The 23,420-nt window shown below is 44.3% G+C and overlaps 1 long non-coding RNA gene across 2 annotated transcripts in view; it reads right to left on the bottom strand.

Annotated features, from left to right (window-relative positions):
• Positions 1–5,277: 5,277 nt before the first annotated feature.
• LOC110334319 overlaps positions 5,278–23,420 on the bottom strand; it is an 83,752-nt gene continuing 65,609 nt past the window's right edge. The window contains exons 2-4 of one of the 2 annotated variants that reach the window (XR_003845386.1): positions 9,732–9,925; positions 6,881–7,132; positions 5,278–5,354 (exon numbers count right to left, since the gene is read on the bottom strand). This is a non-coding gene — a long non-coding RNA (uncharacterized LOC110334319). Of the gene's footprint in view, positions 5,355–6,880; positions 7,133–9,731; positions 10,047–23,420 lie in introns of those variants that run through there. The other variant, XR_003845385.1, reaches the window with a different exon arrangement.

Below are 23,420 nucleotides of genomic sequence, written 5' to 3'. Positions count from 1 at the left end.
TTCTTCTTCTTCTTCTTCTTCTTCTTCTTCTTCTTCTTCTTCTTCTTCTTCTTCTTCTTCTTCTTCTTCTTCTTCTTCTTCTTCTTCTTCTTCTTTTGTAGCTTCTTTGGGTCTGTAGAGTATATCACGAATATCCTGTAGTTTATGGCTAATACCTACTTATCAGTGAGTACATACCATGCATGTCCTTTTGGGTCTGGGTTGCCTCACTCAGGATGATATTTTCTAGTTCTATCCATTTGCCTGCAAAACTCCCAATGTCCTTGTTTTTAATAGCTGAGTAGTATTTCACAGTGTAAATGAACCACAGTTTCTGTATCCATTCTTTGGCTGAGGGATATCTGTGTTGTTTTCAGTTTCTGGCTATTATGAATCAAGCTACTATGAACATATGGAACATGTGATTTGTAGTATGGTGGAGCAACTTTGGGGTACATGCTCAGAAGTGGTAAAGCCGTGTCTTCAGGTAGAACTATTTCCAATTTTCTGAGAAACTGCCAGATTGATTTCCAGAGTGGTGTACAAGTTTGCACTCCCACCAGCAAAGGAGTGTTCCCCTTGCTCCACATCTTCACCAGCATGAGCCATCACTTTCTGATCTTAGCCATTCTGATGGGTATAAAATGGAATCTCAGAGTCATCTTGATTTGCATTTCCCGTATGACTATGAACGTTTCTTTAAGTGCTTCTCAACCATTCGAGCTTTCTCTGTTGAGAATTCTGTTGAGCTCTGCACCCTGGTTTTTTTTTTTTTTTTTTTTAATTGGGTTATTTGGTTTGTTGATGTCTATCTAACTTCTTGAGTTCTTGAGTCCAGCTTTATTTTAATTTAATTATTTTATCTTAATTATCTGATCCATGATGATCAGATAATTTCAATCTTCTTGTATCTGTTGAGACTTGCTTTGTGACAGATTATACAGTCAATCTTAGAGAAATTTCGGTGAGGTACTGAGAAGAAGGTATATTCTTTTGTACTTGAATGAAAGGTTCTGTAGATATCTTAGGTCCGTTTGGTTCATAGCATCCATGAGTCTCATTGTTTCCCTGCTTGGTTTCTGTTCTGATGACCCTGTTCATTGGTGAGAGTAGAGGATTGAAGTTCCCCACCGTTAATGTGTGGGGTTCAATATTTAAGCTTCAGTAATGTTTTACGAATGTGGGTGCCCTTGCCTTTGAGGCACAGATGTTCAGCACTGAGGGTTCATCTTGGCGGACTTTTCCTTTGATGAATGTGAAGTGTCCTCCCCCATCTCTTTTGATTACTCTTGGTTGGAAGTATATTTTATTAGATATTAGAATGGCTACTCCAGATTGTCTCTTGGGTCCATTTGCTTGGAAAAACCTTTTTCCAGCCCTTTACTCTAGGGTAGTGGCTGTCATTGTTGTTGAGGTGTATTTTTTATATGCAGCAGAATGTTGGATTCTGTTTAATGTCCATTCTGTAAGGCTGTGTTTTTTTTATTGGTGAATTGAATTCATTGATATTGAGAGATATTAATGACCAAAGATTTTTAGTTCCTGTTATTTTGTTGTTGTTGTTGTTGGTGGTGGTGGTGGTGGTGGTGGTGGTGTGTGTGTGTGTGTGTGTGTGTCTTCTTTTGGTTTCGCTAGGAAATGATGAATTTCTTTTGTTTTCTTGAGTGTATTTGAGTTTTCCTTCAGTGTCCTCTGTAGGGCTGAACTAGTACAAAGATATTGTTTAAATTTGGTTTTGTCAAAAGAAAATATCTTGGTTTCTCCATCTATGGTGATTAAAATTTTGCTAGGTATAATACTCTGGGCTGACATCTGTGGTCTCCTAGGGTCTGCAGGATATCTGTCCAGCATCTTCTGGCTTTCAGAGTCTCTGTTGAGAAGTCAGGTGTAATTCTGATAGGTCTGCTTTGTATGTTTCTTGTTTCCTGTGCGGCTTTTAATGTTCTTTCTTTGTTTTGTACATTTAGTGTTTTGATCATTATGTGATGGGAGGATTTTCTTTTCTGGTCCAATCTACTTGGTGTTCTTTAAGCTTCTTGTATGTTTATAGCCATCTCTTTCTTTGGATTAGGGAAATTTTCTCCTATTATTTTGTTGAAGATACTTTCTGGCCCTTTGATCAGGGAATCGTTTCCCTCTTCTATTCCTATTATTAAGTTTGGCTTTTTCATAGTGTTCCAAATTTCCTGGATGTTTTGTGTTAAAAAATATTTTAGATTTGGCATTTTCTTTGACTGATGAATCAGTTTTTCTATTGTGTCTTGTATGCCTGAGATTCTCTCTTCTATCTCTTGTATTCTGTTGGTGATGCTTGTATCTGAAGCTCCTGATCTTTTCCCTAGGTTTTCCATCACTAGGGGTGCCTCAGACTGTGTTTTCTTTTTTGCTTTTATTTTCCTTTTCAGATCTTGAATAGCTTTATTTATTTCCTTCACCCATTTGATTGTATTTTCCTGTATTTCTTTATATGTCTGTTTCCTCTTTAAAGGCTTCTACCTGTTTGATTGTATTTTCCTATATTTCTATAAGAGTTTTATTTATTTCCTCCTTAAAGGCTTCTGTCATCAGCTTAGCTTATTGTGTCATAAAGCATTGAAAACCAGCCTGTTGTCATGGGTCAGCACCAAAGGTTCTAAGAACCTTGCTATGGTGCACTTAGGTAACTACAGACGTGGCTATGGGCACATTCATAGTCATAAAATCAGCTAAGGGCATGCCGTTTTGTAGGGTGGAGAGCTTTATCAATTATTCTCTTGCCCAGCACCCAAATTGGCTTGCCCTGGTGAAACCTGAAGCCTCGTGAGTCCCCTTACTGCTGCTCAGATTTCACAGGAGCTGCACCCCCACTTTCCCTAACAGCTAACAGTGCATCCAGGAAGCTTGCACATTGTCAACTTTTCCATACCTGGATTGCTTTCTTGGCCCATAAAAAAAGAAATCCTGGGGCTGGTGAGATGGCTCAGCAGGTAAGAGCACCCGACTGCTCTTCCAAAGGTCCTAAGTTCAAATCCCAGCAACCACATGGTGGCTCACAACCATCCGTAATGAGATCTGACACCCTCTTCTGGAGTGTCTGAAGACAGCTACAGTGTACTTACTTACATATAATAAATAAATAAATCTTTAAAAAAAAAAAAAAAAAGAAAAGAAATCCTTTTGTCCAAAGTTGAGTTAGGTGTTTGGACTAAAGCATAGAACTGTTAGATTTTTAAGATTTTGTTTTGTCTATGCTAATTTTGTGAAAGTATAGTTCTTTGGTTATCTAGATTAACAAAAGTAAAAATTTAAATATCTTTTTTTTAATCACTTTTTTAAAAATAGCAATGGGGTGGCAAGGTAGCTCAGCAGCTAAGAGCTCCTTCTGCTCTCTTAGAGAACTGAGTTCAGTTCTCAGCATCTGCACTGCCAAGTTCATAACCACTGGTCACCCTGTCACTCCAGCTCTGAGGGACCCAGTGACTTCTGGCCTCTGTGGCATCCATGAGCACTTAGCAGATGCTCAAAAGACATATATATGTGCTTGTAAATGTAAGGTTTTTATATTTTTTAAACTTAAAAGGAAACAGTAAACACTAAAGAAATGGCCTCATCCCATTGTACATAGCTAAGTACTGTTAGCAATGAATGTAGTTGTGGATGAAGAATTCATAATATTTGAAAATTTATTTCTGCTAATTGTAAGACAATCTAAGTTGACCCACTTGGGCATTTTTTTGAGTTGTGACTATATATATATATATATATATATATATATATATATATATATATAATCAGCATGCCTTATGCCTTATGAAATGTCCATTCTGAGTAAAAGTTATTTATTTTTACTAAAGGAAAAAAATGCCATGGATCTTTTTTCTTTCCAATAATGATGTCTCCTGTAGCCTTAACTAGGAAGGTGGTATTAGCATGGTCATTTAACAGTGAAGGAGGCCCAGACACAAGAAGGAAGTCACTCGTCTAAGGACACAGGAAAAGGGAGAGGCCAAGAGCAGAACACCCAGACAGGTCCAGAGATTCTAACTCTACCGTAGCCAACTCCCATGATGCCAGACACACTTTGGCCATAAATTCTTCTGGAAAGTTGTAGATCACTGATGGCAGACTCTAAATCTGGAATTCCATAGAAACCTGGAGAAACATTCCTTAGAACAGAGAGGGGTGATCCTTTGGTTGTGTGCTTGGGGTCACCATGCTTCCCAAAAAAGCTAATGATGTTTCAGTCTGCTTCCTCTAGTGGGGACATAGGCATGATTAGAAAGGCTTTTCCTTTCATGACCCTCAAAATGTTTAGTGATGAAAGTAGGTGGCCAGACATACTTCTGTTTGGTTCTAAAGCCCTGGCTTCAGAGGCTGAAGAAACCTAGAGTCCACTGCCTCTGCACCCCCTCTGTGTAAGCAGAGACCAGGCTACTGGAATCTTCTGCCCCTTCCTCCACTCTGATCAACACAGAGTAAACAAGGGAGAGCAGGGGGGATCAACTGAGTGTCAGCCCAGGGGCTTACGTCCTCCTTGAGTCTGCGATCAACTGGGTCAGGGGCTGAAATCCCCTGTGACTCACTGACACTCAGGAAGGGCACATGGAGCTTTGAGGAAGAAATGTACAGTGTGAGGTACATTCCCCAGCATGTAGACACACAGAGACAGGAGGCTGTATAAGTGGGGAACGATAGGGGTCAAATCAAGAAGAGGAGTGCAGAGAGCTTGGTGGATGGTTATAACGAAATACAAAATGTTTGCGTTTTAAGCTGGAGTATACAAAGAAAAAAATCACTTTTCCCAAAGCTACCCCAAGGTGGGTGCCTGTTGCTTGCCTGTTCTTTCCTTGGCGAGAATTCTGGGAGTTGCCTGGACCCTAACACAGCAGTGTTCTCCACAGCTCAGACTCTGGGCTCTGTTCTCACACAGGGTGGGTAGCAGTCGAGGACTCCAAAGTTCTCTCCTTGGCCAACATGAGGGAGTCTCAGGGCTTGCCCAGACAGGCTTCACAGGCACTTTTATTTTGTGTCTAGTATGATTAATCTAATTTGTCTCAGGTTCTGGGGAACAGGCTATACTACATGGCAGCCTTCTGCAAAGGTAGGCGAACTTACAGCCAAACGTTCTTGAGCAAATTCGATATTAAAGGGCCGATTGTTTCAATGCGACAAGCTGCTACCCAGGGAAAGGCAAGCCTGAAGATGGTTCAGACATTTAGGAGAAGTAGGGTCTTGGGCTCCATGTCCTTGGTCCTTTGTGAGTTTTCCCAGATTCTTCTAAATCTGTCCCCAAAGGTGTCACCATTTGGAAGAGACTCACCTGGAGTAGAAGCGGGTCTGTTTCACTCTGACAGAGTCCATTCTATGTATACCTGCAGCCCCTGGAGCAGTAGGTCCTGTCCCAAAGAGAGATGGCTCAGTGGTTAGAGTGTATACTGCTTTTGTAGAGGACTCATGCTCAGTTCCTAGAACCCATATCGGGCAGCTCACGACCATCTGTAACTCCAGTCCCAGGGTATCTGAAACCCTCTCCTGGTTTCTGCAGACTGTGACATGCCTGCCTCTCTCTCTCTCTCTCTCTCTCTCTCTCTCTCTCTCTCTCTCTCTCTCAGAACAGGCAAAATGGCTTCCTGAGTGTGATGGTTTGAATAAGCTTAGCCTATAGAAAATGGCACGATTAGGAGGTGTAGTCTTGCTGGAGTGGGTGTGGCCTTGTTACAGGAAGTATGTCATTGTGAAGGTGGGCTTTGAGGTCTCCTAGTGGTCAAGCTCCATCCAGCTCTGAAGAGAGTCTCCTCATGGTCACCTTCAGAAGACAGTCTTCTTTTAGCTGCCTTTGGATCAAAACGTAGAACTTCCAGCTTCTCCGGCATCATGTTTGCCTGCATGCTGCCTTGCTTCCTGCCCTGATGACAGTGGACCAAACCTTTCTAATTGTAGGCCAGCCACAATCAAACGTGTGCTTTTATAAGAGTGTTCTTGGTCGTGGTGTCTTCTTCGCAGCAGTGAACCCAAATGAAGGCACCGGGTAAGAAGCAAGGCCCACCACCTAATGGGAAAGTCTTCCAGAAACTCTATCCTTCAGGTTTTGGCCCTCACCGTCTTGGTTCTTTGACACTGCCAGATCTATTAATCAGTCTCCAGGATGTGTATTGATACAATTGTCCTCCACTGGTCCAGACAGAATTTGATAGGCTAGGACAGACACAGGTCTGCCAGTCCAAGATGGCATGGGATCTGGTACTCATTGATTAAGGTAGTGTGGCTAGGCGGTGAATGCCAGGGGTTCACCTCCCTGTCCCTCCTTGCTGGGATGATAGGAACAACCCGCCAGGCTCAGCATTTTGTATGGAAGCTGGAAATTGAATGCAGGTCCTGAGCACGCTTAAAGCCATCTCTCCTGTCCCAGAAAGTATTATTTGTTTCTTTTGAGGTTTTTGTCTGTTAGATTGTTTTCCTTAAGACATATTTCCATCATCTAAGACAGGACTAAACACCCAAACCAAATCTCTCTAAAAGCCACAGATTAAGATCTCCATTTCTCCCCGATAGATCTCTTAGCTGTCCATACAAAAAACTGAGATGGCAGATGTCGGAACACACATTGCACTTGAGAGGAGAGGGCCCAGGAGGAGATATTTTGGCAAGTATATGTTGAGTTTAGCTTCTTAGTTATCCTCTGAAGACAATCTCACTTATACACAGAATCAAATGCCATGCTACACCTCAACAGTCATACAGCTAGGCAGCTATTTATTCTCAAAGCAGCCTTCTTTGAATTCATATAGAACACAACTTAATCTTTCTTGCCCTTCTAGGAAAAAAACTCAAAATAGAAACCACCTTGTAACAACAGAACTTTTGAAGTCAGAAAATGCATATCATCTACCTGTGCCAAAAATGAAAGAGATTAAAAACTCACCCAGCAGCGTGGAGTGTGGAGCACAGCACTTTGTTCAGAACTGCGTCCCAAGAGACAGCAGTGTCATCGGCAAAGCACAGGCATGATCCGATATCAAAGCTGGAGGATCTGATCTCAAATGCAGCCAGCCCTCCTCAAGGTCACCATTCCTTCACAGAAGTTCACACCTTTCATGGGCTCCAGTTTCTGCCCAACCTTCTGGAAAAATCATTGGCCAAATCATTTGATCAACAAAGCAGCCATTGTCGTTCCCTGTAAGATCCAAGATAAGGACATGAAAGACCTAAGAAAAACAGTTCTCTGATGAGAAGCTTGTTCTTAGCAAAACCGTGAGGTTCAACCCAGGAGAACCCTTCTGCACTGGGACTCTGGTTCACGAGGAAGCGCAGACTTCGCAACCACTTAGCTCTCTGAGGCTTGGCTGAAAGATGATCACTCCAGCTATAGACTAGAGGACAGGAATGATTTTCAAAAAAAAAAAAAAAAAATCCACCTCAACTGCCTTCACGATCAGGTCAGGAAGACCAGACTAGGTTCTTGCCTGCAAAATCCAACCCTCCCTTTCAGCAACATAAGTCATGGACGCAAGTTCATTTAGCCAATAGAGCTAAAACGTTTAACCTCCCCTGAGTTCATTTAGCCAAGACAGCCAATGAGTTTTAACCTCCCCCCAGTTCTTGCTGTAGGAGGTAGGATAGAGATTGTATGCATACCAACTGAATTCAGACATTTAAAAAAACAAGTTCTTGTTACCTGCTCGCCAGCATTTCATATATATATATATATATATATATATATATATATATATATATATATATTCTGACATTTCAGGAAGAAGAAACAAACAAGCAAAGAACCTCATGTAGCTAGAATCTCGGATGCCATAATTCAGAGTTTGAGGAGAAATTCTTCCATGTGAACTTGTTTGAACTAGTACTTGGACCTTGGACAGTTGTAGTGAACACACCCTGAAGAGCTTATTTCCTAGAGTGTCTATGGATGTGTGTCATTTGCTCTCCTCCCCTGGTCTGTAAGCCTCCTGAGAGGGAGAGCTTGATTACAACTGCTTTTCTCTGGAATCTGGAGCAGGGCTAAGCATTCTGAGCAGTATAAACACCTGATGAGCGAGTGAATGAGTGAATGAATGAATGAATGAATTTGAGATCTTTTGTACTGTGTGATTAACTAGGTGACTCTTTTACAAGGTGAAGCACTGCTGGGTTGCTCGGGTAGCCCGAGGGCTTTGGATGAGATCACAGTGGTTCACTCGAGGGTAAATCCTTCAGTGCCTTTTTATGTCTGGGTCGTGTTTCTAGAAGCTAAACTAGTCTCCTCCCGTTTGGACTTAGACAGTGAAACTAGAACATTTTTATGGCACTCTCTTTATAGAAATGGAAGCATGTCTTGGTCCTTTGACTGCCCCAGCGACGACTTTGGACAACAGACTAGGTAGGCGACCAAAACATCTTGATTCAGTTGATACAGAAAAATATTCCAGGCAGATATTCCCAGAGGCCAGAAAATCAGCCCACAGGTCTTTCTGAGGCCCCTTCTGTTCATCCGCAGGATGGAGACTCAAGCCAGGGTAAAAATTGATGTGGTTGATCTACTGTGTCGTGTCCATCTCAATTTGAATAGTCGGAGACTCCTATCTCACCTTCTCTTAGGTACCACAATAAGGAAGATACGTGAATAAGCTTCCTTAGTCAGTGCTGGATTCTACTGATGTGAAAGCAAAGGAGACAGGAAGCCAGTGACAGATGGCCCTTCATTCCAACCAAGATGGTAGCCAGAGGCCAAAAGGGGTCCCACCCAGGGGAGCCTGGGCTCATAGCATCTCAGGAATGGACATAATACCTTCCTTTTATAATTTCTTATTAGACCTGAATACACTCGATTAGACAGACAAATAGGTCTGCTGCCAATCCCACTAAATTACCAAAGGAGATGGGACTACCCAAAGACAAGCAGACTTGGTGCCAATGCCTCTGTAGAGCCTTGGGATTTGGGCAGACATTAAGTGGTGGTTGTTGGATACAAAGTGACCAGCTAGTCCTGATGTGCCTGACATTTCTCAATTTTAAGAGTAAATCTCTCAGGTCTCAGAAAAGCCCATGCTCAGGACAAACTGGGATAGTCAGTTGCTTTTAACACAGTGACAAGCTGGGCTGGACTAGGCTTTCCTTGGCAAAGCTGTATGGCTCACCCATCTGGTCTGTAGAACATGCATTCAGTCAGCTAACAAGAAGTTTCCTAGCAGAACAATCATATTTTTGGATTACTTAATTTTTCCCCCTCAAATGTCTGCCTGAATAATAAGTTAACACAAAACTAAAAGGTGAATAGAAAACAATTAAAATCAAATTTAAAAGGCAGAAGGTTTTTAAATCATAGGCTCATTGAAGCTATCCTTTTCTCCAAATAATTTGCCAAGTGACTGGCTTCAAACATATTGCTCCGCACCAAGGAGACAAGGCGAGAGGACAGATGCTTTGGTGTGCAGAGATAACAAGACAAACAAACAAAGAAACACTGTAGAGGGGAATGATGACCCAAATTACTCTCCCTTCCTTTCAAAAAGGAGAAAATTTGTGCAGAGCTAGCCCACCATTTGATTAATTCTGCTGTAAATTCACTTTGCACTTTGAGAAATTTCCCCCTAATGAAACACACACACACACACACACACACACACACACACACACACACACACACGGCAGGGGGAGTGTCTCCAGAGAGAGAAGAATGCACAGCCCACAGTCCGAAGCATATTTAATATGCTGTTTTTACAGCAGCCGCTGGTTTCAAAGAACTTTAACCCCTTTGTGTAAATGCGTCACCAGGAACATACCCAGGTTGTCATGGCAACAACCTCAGTGCAAGGCCCTTTGCACTGCTGAACGGGTGTCAGCTTTCAGTCTCCTTGCATTCCAGGCTGGCATCAACCCCAGGCTACAGCTCGGACTTCATTAGAGGCCCCATGAAGGACTGGGAAAGAATCCTGAGTAATTCCGAGAACTGCCAGGCAGTTTTCCATGAACACACCTGAGGGGAGAGCCAGGAAAACGGAGCGGGAAGGAGCAACTAGGCCAAGCTGCGCTGGCCTGATCCTCAGAGAAACCCGGATAGACCACGCAGCCTTTTCCTAGCTAAGTTTACGCACATCCGTTGTCTGGGCTGGAAGAGACAACATCTAAACTGCTATCTGGAAGTTTACCCCAAGTGTCACGTGATGGATGCATGCTACCAGTGCAGGGGCAGCTCCTGTGTGTGCTCAAAGGCTGGCGGAATCCTGCAGCCAAGCCTGCAGCCTGGTACACCTTCTCTGAAGTATGGTTTTAAATAATGTGTTCAAAGTCATGGCTCAGAAAAATCTGACAGTCATATGGTTCTTGAAATGCACTGGACAAAAAGGAACATTAGCTTGACGAATGCTATATATGTGTAAATATATATATATTTACATACACCACACACACACACATATAATGTTTGCTTGACTAGCTACTATAGACAGGGTTTACAATCAAATGTTTCTGAAACAGCTGGCTTCTCAATTGTCCATGTGATCATGGGTTGTGTTCATGATAGCCCTAATACATTCTCAAATTTCTTCAAAGAAAGATCTGTTTGATGCAAGTTATACATACATGATTTATCTGAAGAATCACATTCTTGTTTTATTTGTTTATTGTATTTACTATTGTATCATTTATTTATTATACAAGGAACTTTCCAAAATGGTCCTCAGCCAGAAGGTCTGAAGCACAGAATAAATACAGCCACCAGAATGGAAAGGGAATACTTGAAAAACCCAAACTTACGTGGGGTCATCCATATGGGGGTGACAGAAATGTGCTCCCACCAGGCTCAGAAGCAAGCATCATAAATCAGAGAAGTGTGACAACCTGTGTCTAATAAACTGATCAAACAGGGAAAAAAGGATGAGTCAACTTTGAATGGTTTTTCTACACATAGAAATCCTTATTCTCTCACCATGTCTATGAGCACAGACCAGGCGACCACCCCTAAGAAGACCTGCAGTGGTAGGTCACAGGCTGCAATTCCATTCTCTTCTGTCCTACCCTGGAATGTATGCAGTTCCAGGTCCTCCTCATTTGGCACATGGATATATATATATATATATATATATATATATATATATATATATGTGTGTGTGTATGTGTATGTATAAATATATATATCAATGTGTATATATGTGTGGGTATGTATATCACTGATATGTATATTGATATACATTGGTATTTATATCAATATATATGTATATATATACACACACATATCAATGTGTATATATATATATGTGTGTGTGTGTGTGTGTGTGTATGCACACACACATTTGGTGTTAATTTTCTGTGTTCCTGCACTAACAAAACTCCTTCAGACAAATTGTATTGTTATAAAATAAAATCTCCTTTTAAATGAAATGGTATCCAGGAACTGTGTCTTGGCCAATGGTGACCCGTTTGTTTTTTTGTTTGTTTGTTTGTTTTTTAAATGACTGGATTATGTTTTCTCTATGTACATTTTTTTTTCTTTCCTAGAATTGGTCCAGAAAAAAAATCAGTATATGGTGAACTTACTAAGAAAACTCAGTCAAGGAACAAGGGATGTTATAGTTAAGGTTACTGAAAACCATGTAACTTAACTACTCTTGAAAACAAGACGTTTCTTATATAGTAACATAGTTTTGAAATGTTTATCAAATGTCAGTTGTCCTCCACTCAAATAAGCATGGTTCTCCGCCCGGTTGTCTCTGGCGATGATGGAGCTGCCAGGGCTAACGTAGAGGAAAACATCAGTTTTTTTGTTTGTTGGTTGGTTTTGGAATCAGCCTCGAGAATTCTGGTCTCTTGGGGTGATTTAGAGATCCCCTAAAGAAGGAATACTCTGAGGAATAGATGTTCCGAGCAGTCCTTCAAAGCTGAGTCATCTGAAGTCTCCCCAGGGTTGATGAGGGAACCTGACTACAGGCCATGATTGCTGGGATGGGGATAGCATGGGACAGTCGGGCTGGGAAACAGAACACTCAACCTAGTGGGGACTAAGGAGAGAGGAAGGGGCTATGGGCGCACAAGACTATGGTAAGAGACTCAATGCCTGAACCAGTTGGATTGGGTGAGCCCAGAAGACGACATAAACATACCAGCTATCCACTTAGCTCAAAACATACATCCTCAAGCATTCTCGTCCCTGTTTAACGTAGTTTGGAACAGGCTGAGTTACGCTGCAGTTACAAACGGGTCTTGTAGATTCCCCTCAACCTGCAATTTCGTTCTCCTTGTTTTAGTTACCAGCAACCTCAGCCTACACTGTTCAGTTGAAGAATTCCATTAAACAATTGGTAAGTCCTAAGTCGTGTGATGAAACTGCGACCTTCCGGACCCGAGCCGCTCTTTTGTCCAGTGTCTGGGCTACCCACCCATCTGTCACTTAGTCATCTCGGTTATAGGATCAGCTGCTATAGTCATTGGGTAACTCTATTTTAATTAATCATGACCCCAAAGCCAAGAACGATGATGGTGGCATTTGAGTACACCAGAGAGAAGCTGTAAGTAGCCTTCTGTAAACAGGTTGCATGAGTAGGAAAAAAATCCGGGACCGGTAGTATTCGATGATTAATTGAAGTTTCAATCATCCCAAGGGCACTGGAACATGTGCACGTATCCCTGAGCATCAGGGGGCAGAACAGACTCTGCTCAACACCCTGGCTGCAAGGCTGGCTCTTCATCATCCCAGCATGCATTGGGGCAGAACAGACTGCTCACCCTGGCTGGAAGTCTGGCTTTACGTCTTCCCAGCATGCTTTGTGCTTGTCCCTCTCCTGCAAAATGTTAATTGCCATCGTGAAGAAAATTTGCCTGGATTTCACGATGGTTGCCTTGAGAGAAATGAGATCAACATCTGCAACAGAATATACCACTGTGTTAACTTATGCCTGATCATCTTCTTAAACTGTAGCTTCATTTTAAAAAAAACCCTTATCCTCTTGGGTCCAGCTCTTCCCCTAGGAAGTCGTTTCCAATCACACACTGAAGAAGTCTGCTCTGAAGTCCTCGGCTGGGATGTTTTACCTTCTTGAGTGGTTATTAAAGTATTTTATGTAATGATGTCTTCACCTCCGGGGCTCAGGCTTTTGCTTCTTCCTATAAATCCTCCTCAATCCCCACCCACTCCTGTAGTCTCTGTGGAGTGTCCCAGCGAGAGACAAACATGAGGTGTTCTCCCTCCACAGCTGCTACTCCTGGAGTACTGATCAGTGCTTGTGAATAGAATGGATGGAGCTTGTGAAAAAGGGTTAGGCAAAGGACCAGACAGTACAAACACCTCCAGTTGGTCGAGGGAGGGAAGAAACAGGTCCGAATGACAGCCTGCTCAGGTTACACGTGGTCATTACCATAGGGATGTCGCTGGTGCCTCTTGGAGAACGTATATGTACCAGTAATGATAGCAGAGACTGGGATTCATCTCTACCGAGCTCTGTGACTTGCACACAAGAGTACACGATGAGTTTTTGAAAGTTAACCTGTGAAGGAACTGCATAATTTTAAAAGTAAAGATGGCTCATATCTTTCCCTCGTAGTCTATTTTTTTCTCTGTCTTAATTAAACACGATGAAAAGAATATATTGTTCTCGTTTGAGCACATCACAGAATGTCTTTAAAATCATAATCTCCAAATCGTTTTATATATTTTTAATTTTTAATTTTTATTTTTACTAAATTTATTTATGTATTCACTTTACATCCCAATATCAGCCCCCCTCCCATCTTTCCAGTGTCCCCTTACACAGATCCTCCCCTATTCCACCCTCCCCTTCTCCTTTGAGAAGGGGGATTCCCTCCTCTAGGCATTACACACACATACATACACACACATGCGCGCGCGCACACACACACATACACACTACCCTACACATCAAGTTCCTGAAGGACTAGGCACAGCCTCCATTTTACATTTCTAACACAGAATAGTCCACCTGAGTGTGAAGTCAGATGAATTAACACAGAAAGAAAGGAAGAAAGAAAGAAAGAAGGAAACCTCTCCCATAGGCATTTTATTTGCAATTAAAACAAAAATTATTATCAGACATATTAACAGTTGAGATCCTGAACATAAAGCTTGCTAATGTTCATTCGTAACGCCTATACCCCAAACCTACTTTCCCCAGGACATTTTGAAATATTACTCTGATTCCAGTTCTTTTCACAGAGTATAATCTCTTAAATTGATGGGAATGCTGTAAAGAGACATCTCTGTGCACACAGATGAGTGGTTGATTCTGAGACAGCACACAGACACATGGATGATTCTCACACAGCACACAGACATGTCAGGAAGCCCTTGAGTGTCACGCAACTCTACGGAGAGCATTCCGGATTTGAAGGCTGCAGCTTTCCCACCTGCGACAGGAAGTCAAAGAGCTTGTAGCACATCGCACTGAGCCACTCGGAGGCACACCATTCTCAGACACGAATCTATACATTTGAAGTCTAGTTACACCTTGACACCACACAGATGAAGTCCCCTGTTCACCAATAGAATCTCATGCTTGTTTTGGGGGAGTCAGCTCTGTTACTCCTCTGCCTAGAATAACAAGTCTGAAATTTCAGCGGCAAAGCTTGAAGATGATTATTCAGCTCTTGACAGAAAATCTGGGAGATGATAACAGACTTCTCTTTCAACCTAAGGAAGAGGTGTTTGTGCAGAGGAGATGGAGGCTGGGGCAGAGCTGAATGGGTTCTGTAAGGTTCTCAGAACGGCATCTAATAGCGGCTAACGTTACAAACCAATGCTATGCAATCTGCAGTCAGCTTCAGGGCCCATACCAGTGAGTTTTAGTTTCTTTTTTCTTTTTTTTTCCTTTTAAAAGTCTCTTGAAAGTACTGTATTACCAATGTTCTTGTTAACATAGATGGCATTATGGGGAGGGGCAAGGGGGCGGGAATGCTAACAACTTGAGTCGAAAAGTAATTGAAAATCTAAATTTGAAAAAGTTTAGGATAATTTATCTCATTTTGCTCATGTTTCTCTTTCTGTATATGCATGGTGATTCATAGCACCCCCCACATGACGGGGAAGACTCTAATGAGATTTTTGGTTAAATACAAAAAGAGAGAAAATTCTGAGTGTGGAGAAGCCCGGTGCCAGAGTTTCACTGGCAGCCCTGCCCTCATCTCTGCCAGTGCTTGTCTTGAATCTGAAATGTCCCTCAGAGGCTCATGCCTTGAATGCTTGGCCCTCGTCCGGTGCTGTGATTGTGGGAGGCTGCGGAACCTTCAGGAAGTGGGGCTTACAGGGCAGAAGTAGGCCACCGGGGAGTGGCCTCGGATGGTCGAGCCCCCATCGCTGCCATTCCTCTGGTTGCTTTGTCCTCCGGACTGTGAGGAAGCTCGGTCCCACAAGCCCCTTAGCAGCGAACAGAGCTTGGCCGCCATGCCTTCTCACAGGAGCAGGACCCCTGAAAGCCAGACTTTCCTCCAGCTGTTTCTGTCAGATCCCGTGGTCACCAGCACACACAAGCCACTAGGACCATGATGCCCAAGGAAAACCTTCCCATTCTAACCACTAGGGACTTTGTTTTGATGAATAAAGGGCATATGACAGTTCAAAGGTTGCCCGATGTAATAAAAACCATTAAACATCTGTCCTCAGTGACATTGGCATAAGCAAGCCTACCAGACTTGCAATTGAAGAAAAGGAAAGGATGTAGCATTGAGCACCACCCAGAACCTAAACGATGATAACAAGCAACTGTTATGGCCCTGTGTGTTTCACGGTTGCTTTATAGTACACTCCCTCTGCTCACGAAAATACATGATGGTTCAAGTAGCAGTATGTCATGTTACACCAGCAGAAGCCTCAGAGGAGACTCAAAGCAGTGAGAACAGGTAAAGTACTGCACATGTGCACAGGGTTGTGGATGAAGAACCATCAAGACTGTCAGTCTAGAACAAGTGGGCAGCTGAAGCCCATACAGCAGAAGAACCAAGGGACCTGAGAGAGGACACCATGAAAGGCAACACTGGATGTTCAACTACTTGTCTCAGTTAGGGTTTGATTGCTGTGAGCAGACACCATGACCAAAGCAACTCTTAGAAGGACAACATTTAATTGGGGCTGGCTTACAGGTTCAGAGGTTCAGTCCAGTATCACCAAGGTGGGAGCATGGCAGCGTCCAGGCAGGCACGGTACAGGAGGAGCTAAGAGTTTTGCATCTTCATCTGAAGGCTGCTAGCAGAATACTGACTTCCAGGTAGCTAGGGTAAGGGTCTTAAAGCCCACACCCACAATGATGGCCGCACCTATTCCAACAGGGCCACACCTTCTAATAGTACCACTCCCTGGGCTGAGCATATATAAACCATAACACAACTGTTACATAGAATAAACAGTACTGGTGGTGAGGGCTCCTGTGGGCTTGGGGAAGAAATAGAATAAAAGATGGGATACAGATACACAACATAATGTTACCTACTGGGTTCCTCTTCTAGACACAAAGTCTGCTTCTGTCAGAGCAGGCTGGCTCAAAGTTCCCCACAAGAGGCTGGCAAATTATTGATATTCAAGAGGGTTGAGTAAAACCATCAGACACACGATGGGGATGTGGGGTATACTCATCTTAGGGACAGGAACAGGAGATGCACTTACATGGGTTGGGAATCACCAAGGCCTCTAGGGATGGTTGTGACTCCTTCCTGTCACCTGGGAAACTCCTACTCCTTCAAGACACTTGATGGCAGAGACACTGCCTACCTTAGAATCTGGAAATGTCGAGCCCCTTCCCGGCTGCCTTTGCTAGCCTGGTGGCAAGGACAGGTCTGTCCTCCTCTGTGACAGTATCTGAGCCTTTCTCTCCAGGCTCTTAGAAAGAGTGCTTTCTGTTTCGCCGGAACATTTTGCCATGAAGAATTCCAACCCAATTCCTGCATGCACGTGCACTCAAACAGAAAATAAATTCCCGTGGCTTCTCAACCAGGATGTACCAGCAAGCGGCATTCTGTCATGGCTGCCTTTGATGGCTCTCTGTTCCCTCCTCTCTACCTTCCCACTTTCTTTCTCTGGAGCTTTTCTTTTTCAGTACAAATTGCAAATATTGTGTTATTTCACCTGTTGGCACCTTAGAATGTTAGCATGCAATAGGGACTCTCTACAAGGACATGGCCCCCATGTCAGGGACCCCACACAGTATCCCTGGTCATTCTACAATGAGTAGCACTCAGCAGTGTTTACAGCCTCCATTGTTTTCCTCCTAAATCACAGTCCATGCGAAACCCACCGGCTGCCCTTATGTTAGGTCTCTTACAGTTCTTTTATTCAACCGTACACACCCTCTCATTCTTCTCAGTCCGCTGATTTGTTGGTGAAACAGTTCATTTTTCCCAGTAGAACCCAATATCCGTGCCATAAATCTCTTTTCTGCTAGAACCAGCCAGGATGGACTTCAGTTGGCTGTCAGAAAGATGGGCCTTTGGGCCTCAGTTTCACAGAGGAGGAAATTGAAGTTCAAAGGGGTTAAGAAATGTGTGATCTTTCCAGTCTAGTGTCACAGCTGGAGATGAAATTGAACTCTGTGTGTGTGTGTGTGTGTGTGTGTGTGTGTGTGTGTGTGTGTGTCTGTCTGTCTGTCTGTCTGTCTGTCTGTCTGTCTGTCTCTATCTCCTCTCTCTCCCTGTCCTCTTTCCTTTTTCCTCTCTCACCCCTCCTCCCCAATCTGTATACTGAAGCCATCAGTCTTTTCCTAGCCCCTCTTTTCTCTGTCCCCTCCACTCCCCTCCTCTCCTCCTTCTCCCCATTTCCCTCTTCCCCTCTCTGTCATCTCTCCTCTCTTACCTCCCCTCCCCCTCTTTACACCAAAGCCTTCTAAGTTCTCCTAGACACTCTCCCCTCCTCTCCTCCCCCTCTTATCTCGTTCCTCCCACATGTGTATCCTAAGGCCACCAGGCTTCTTCCAATCATTTCCCACAATCCCAAGTTCACTTTAGCAGTGGCAAGGCCAGGGTCAGAGCCTTTGGAGCCTCACTGTAGCAACTGCATCTGTTCATCTAGGAGCATCCTGAACCCTGCAGCAGAGAACCGGAGAAGAGCCGGGTCAGTGAGCACTGGCTTTACTGCAGCCTGTTACATTTCCTTCCAGATCACAGGTGACGATGTGAGTACAAATAAGCATGTTTTATGCAAAAGTCTTTATCAAAAGTACAGCCTAGACCAGACCTAGCACCTAGGAGTTTGCTAGAAGGTACATTAGCTCTTCTAAGTCAGACATTCTAGGCTCCTAAATGATGCTTATGCCTGACTCGGTTTCAAAGTGTACGCTTCTGCCAATCCCTATGAACATAAACTCCCCAAACCCAAGACCCTCTCAAGGGACACCCACTCTGCAATTTCAGAGTCCTTCCTCAGCAGCAGCCCTTCACCTGCCCTTGGCAGTTACCTGCCAACGTCGGCCGGTAGGGAAACATTACTCCTTTTGGATATCATGATCTAATCTCTTCTCCCTCTGTTTTTAATGCTATCATCAGAAAACTTGGATTTTATGCAAAACGACCCTCAAATCTACAGCAACTCCTTGAAAGTGGGGGTGCACTAAAGGGCCTGATGAAGCTTTCTGTCTCTGCCCTGGTCCCCAGTTTTAATCATCTGTGTGGGCTGATGAGGGACTGGGAAGAGCACACAGAAATTTTGAAGGGACACAGTGATAAATAGGGATCTGACTGCTGAAGGCCTTGTAAGATCTTCCATCTGTGCTGTTCCTTCACACACTGCAAAGCCCCATTTACCCTGGGCTACCACATCCCTGTTCTTTACAGATAGCACTCTGCCAAAATTCTCATCCATGAATTCACATAATCTCCCCCGTGATGAGTAGAGCCAGACACTTGGCTCCTGGTGCCTGCTGGCCCCTGTCACATGTCCCCAGCTGAGCCCTAACTGTCGAGTCTTCCCCAGGGCACCACTGGGCATCAGACTGGGATTTGCGGAGGCCCAGATCATCTGGCCCTCGGTGTGTTCTTGGATCAGTGCTCAGACTCATCTCTGCAGCCATATTATAAGGCAAATTAAAACCTCGGGGCCATTCTTTGAAAGACACCATCTGTTGCTCTTCTCCAGTACCTTTGTGAACAGAGTGACACTAGTGAGTCGGCTTATACTTCTTCTTGACCAGCTCAGATTGCTCCCTCCAAATTTCTCACCAGAAGGAAATGAGCAGATCTCCCTGCATTGTGTGCTGTAACTGCTATGTGGCAGGTACACACATACGCGCGCACACACAGACTCCCCTTCCCCAGTATTTTCCCTTGGAAAGATTAATGAAATTCTCCCATAGCGGCTAGCCCCAGGGACACAGATTTTTACATTGGACATTTCTGGGAAGGGTTGATCCCATAACCTTTGGACTCGGTATTTAGAGTTTGTGTTGGGTCTTATCCACAACATCACCCCACTTCATGAAGTGGAAAGGAACTGTATTGCCAGTTACAAAAACAAGCTGTTCTTTAACAGAGGCGGTTATCTGAGCCCAGACCCTCCTTCTTGGAGCCTGGAGAGGTAGGCTGTCAGGGGTGAGGATGGGGGTGGGGGGACGGGGGCCTGGAGAGGTAGGCTGTCAGGGGTGGGGATGGGGTGGGAGGGGTGGGGGAGAACTGTGGTCTTTACAAAGTGAGCAAGCAGTGATGCGTGTGCCAAGGTGCCTGGCCTCGGAGAACAATAAAGGGAAACTCTTTTATCCCCCACCTTTGCCGGTTTTCTCCACTTCTTTTAGGGCTGTCACGGGCTCTTAACATGATATAAGGAGGCGCCTGAGGATCGTTTGCTTCTCTTGGCATGGGAACAGTGGAAGTCCCTGTTTGCCATCAATCTTGCCTCTCCCCCTCAACTCCTTCTCACCAGGCCCCAGAGTGAAAAACGAGAACATTCCGATCTCGCATGTTAAACCATAACTAATTATTATTAGATCAGTTTTCGCTCTCCCCCGGCCCAAACGTCAAAAGCAGAAGTCTTAATTTACTAGCTCCAGTAGGTCTCTAGCCAGCATGCGGAGGAGATGGGATGCTTCCAGAGACAACTCAAGTTTAACCAGCTACAAGAGGGGGCTACAAGAGATAGCTTGGAGGCTGAGATCATGGATGCTCCTCTAGCAGATCCAGATCAATTCCCAGCACCCACATGGCGGCTCACACCCATCTGTGACTCCGGTTCCAGGAGGTCCCACACCCCCTTCTGGTGTATATGGGTACTGCATGCATGTGGTCTACACATACACAAGGCTGGCAAAAACACATCAGGTAAATACATAAGTCTTTTAAAAAAAGATATTCAGGGTCAAAGAGTACACATGGAGGGACCCATGACTTCAGCTGCATATGTAGCAGAGGACTGCCTTATCATCAATGGAAAGGGAGGCCCTTGGTCCTGTGGAGGCTCGAAGCCTCAGCATAGGGAGATGTTAGGGTGGTGAGGTTGGAGTGGGTAGGTGAGTGGAGGAGCACCTTCATAGAGGCAAAGGAGAGGGAGATGGGGTATGGGGGTTGCAGAGGGGAAACCAGGAAGGGGGGACAACATTTGAAATGAAAATAAATAAAATAACCAATAATAACAATAAAAAGATATTCCGTAAGGGGAATGCCAACGAAAATCTCAACATTCTACTTCATGGTCACCAAAATGGACCGAGCTGTCAGTATGTAAGTACCATCACTTTAGAGTTGTATGCCATTGTCTGGTCAATGAGGAAAAGAAAAGCATTTTGTCGTGACCTTAGTTCCGTTGAATGGAGATGATTTGGTAAGCTCTGAGATACCACGGCACGAAACTGACACTAGAGTGTGGCACAGGCAGCAATGCCCCTCAGAACTGTGCTGAGCACATCTAACAAAATCCATTAAATACATGGTTGTGACGTAGACATTCCCAAGCTACAGCTGAGAAACCCGAAGTGTGGATGTTTCAGTTAACATAGACAAACCAAGAATAAGACAGATGACTTACATCCAGGCAGTTATTCTCAAATGCTATGGGGTGTTTGTTTGTTTCTGTTGTTGTTGTTGTTGTTGTTGTTGTTGTTGTTAGAATAGAATCTCACTGTGTAGTCTAACAGTGACAGGTCTGGAGTTTGAGATCTTCCTACCTTAGTGTCTGGAGTGACAGGATTATAGGCATGCATAGCTATGCCTGCCTGAGACCGTGTGACACTCTGGGTCACCTGAGGCAGCAGACAGGGAACAGAGTTTAAAGCAGGAGCAGGCTGGGCTATGACTCTCAAAGATTGCCCCCAGTGACTCACTCTGACCAGCCACGCCTACCCCAAAGGCCCACACCTGCCCTAAACAGCACCACTAATTGGGGAACATGTGTTCAACACATGAGCCTGCAAGGGACATTTTACATTCCAGCCATAAAGGACATTAAACTCCAAAGTGTTCCACAAACGCAGTCTTTATAATGCTGGCTCAGAAAGATGTTAAGTGCTTTGAAAAATGAAAGAACAAAACCCTTTTTAAAAATGGCTGAAGAGATGACTCAGAGGTTAAGAGCCCCCCATTCTTCTAAAGGATCCAGATTTGACGCCCAGCATCAAAGGTCGGTGGTTCACTGATCATATCCACTACTGCAGGTCCACGGCATCTGAGACTTTTTCCTGACCTAGATGGGCATGCACGTAGTAATACACTCATACAGACACATGCACAAACACATAAACAAACATAAATCTTAAGAAACTGTTTTTTAAAATAGAGCCAAATGTCATGCCAGAAGACCTCTTGTGTCTATTATCTAAACCAGGGAGTGACAAAACGTAGACATGGGCCACACTGGCTGCCATTTGGTCTGGTGAGCACCGGTTTCCTGGCACGCTACCATGCCCTGTTGTTTATAATGAAGCGACAGCTCCTTCTGGGCCTTAGGAATCAAGTGGTTGAAGTATAGTCTACAGAGCAGGAAAAGTGTGCTACGCTAGCCCTGACCTAAATGCATGGAAGCAATCACCCCTGCGGAATGACGACCAAGGGGTGACTTACGGCTTACATAGTCAGCCCTCCTTGCTGATTGAATACCCACATTTCTTTCATTAGGCCCTGGTCATGCATGTGGCTTCCCAGCAGGGAGAGGTCTTGTAAATGAGCAATTTCACCCCTGAAATGGTTAAGTGAGAACTTCCCAAACCTTAATTACATCATTTCCTTTATGAATACCAATACAATAAATAAAAATAAAAACGTGCTCTCCGCTATGCTGGTCTATGCCGGCCGGCTGTCTTCACAGCACTGAAGACTGCAGACAACGCCTACGAGGTGGGTTTGCGGTTACGGTTTGCTGTCTCCACTGCTTCTGGGCCTGAGCTGAGGTGTGTACCATAGCGGAGTAACTGAGGTACAGAGCAGCAGCTCACTGGTGCCTAGAAGAGGAGGAGAAAGGAAGGAGGAGAGAGTGATCTAGAAGTCATCTAGAAGGCTAGGCCTCTCGGTGGGTTTGTGCCCCTGGTTGCACCATATGGTGCAACCAAGTCTCCAGCTAAGTTCTTTGCTCTCCAGACCCAGCCTGGGCACTGTCCCTGAGTAGCTGCACACTAGCTTGTGATACTGTCATGGTGACTCCTTTTCTGCAGTCATTCAATTCATTGTGATTTCCTAGGACTCACTGCCTCTGATATAAATCAATCGGACATGACTGGAAAATAGGGGAAATGAAGAGACCCGTGGAGCCCTTGGGATGTGAGGAGTATGGTATTTTTGAATGAGAAATGTCTCTCACGGGCTCATGTGTTTAACGCATGGTGGGGGAGGACTGAACAATTTTCCAGATATTTGTAGCGCTAGGTGGTAAAGGGTTACTTATCTGAAGGCTAGACCAATAGTGAGATCAGGGAGCTAACAGCTGCACTCATAAAATCCTCCTCCGGAACTGCGATGTGAAGACATTTTTTTTCCCAGAGTGGTGTCAGCCTATCTCTACCACTTCAGGAATGAGTCATATCCAACACGGGAAGAAACATGGGCTCTGCCTCAGTTGCTCGTATTATTTATGAAGCAGTGTCAACATCAATACAAGCTGGCCTCGTTAACTCGTGAGCCCATGGTAAGGGGCAGTATCCTTTCTCACCAATGCTGCCCATGCATCCTGGATACTGATTAGTGGTGGCTTCTGTCCCCTTACCCAGAGAAGAAGTCATGGTTCAGTGACAACTAAGACTGCTTATGATTCATTCCGCAGTGATCTGGGATTTTCAATCTCAGCTTAAAGATGGAGAATCATGTGTACGCACAAAATGCGTTTGTTCGGCAGCTTCCACTTCTGCCCTTGGCTATGCTGAGCTGGGCTGCAGTGCTGAACTGGTGAGGGAGAGCCTGGGTTCTGGGGAGCTTCCCAGCAGCGACTCCATCCCATGTCATCTGTAATGGTTTGTATATTCTTGGACCAGGGAGTGGCACCATCTGGAGNNNTNGNCTGGTTGGAATAGGTGTGACCTGGTTGGAGTAGGTGTGTCACTGTGGGTGTGGGCTTAAGACTCTCACCCCAG

Source organism: Mus pahari, chromosome 16 (assembly GCF_900095145.1).
Source record: "Mus pahari chromosome 16, PAHARI_EIJ_v1.1, whole genome shotgun sequence".
NCBI lineage: Eukaryota > Metazoa > Chordata > Mammalia > Rodentia > Muridae > Mus > Mus pahari.
The sequence above is the reverse complement of the archived record's forward strand: the minus strand, read 5'-3'. Positions and strand labels throughout refer to the sequence as shown.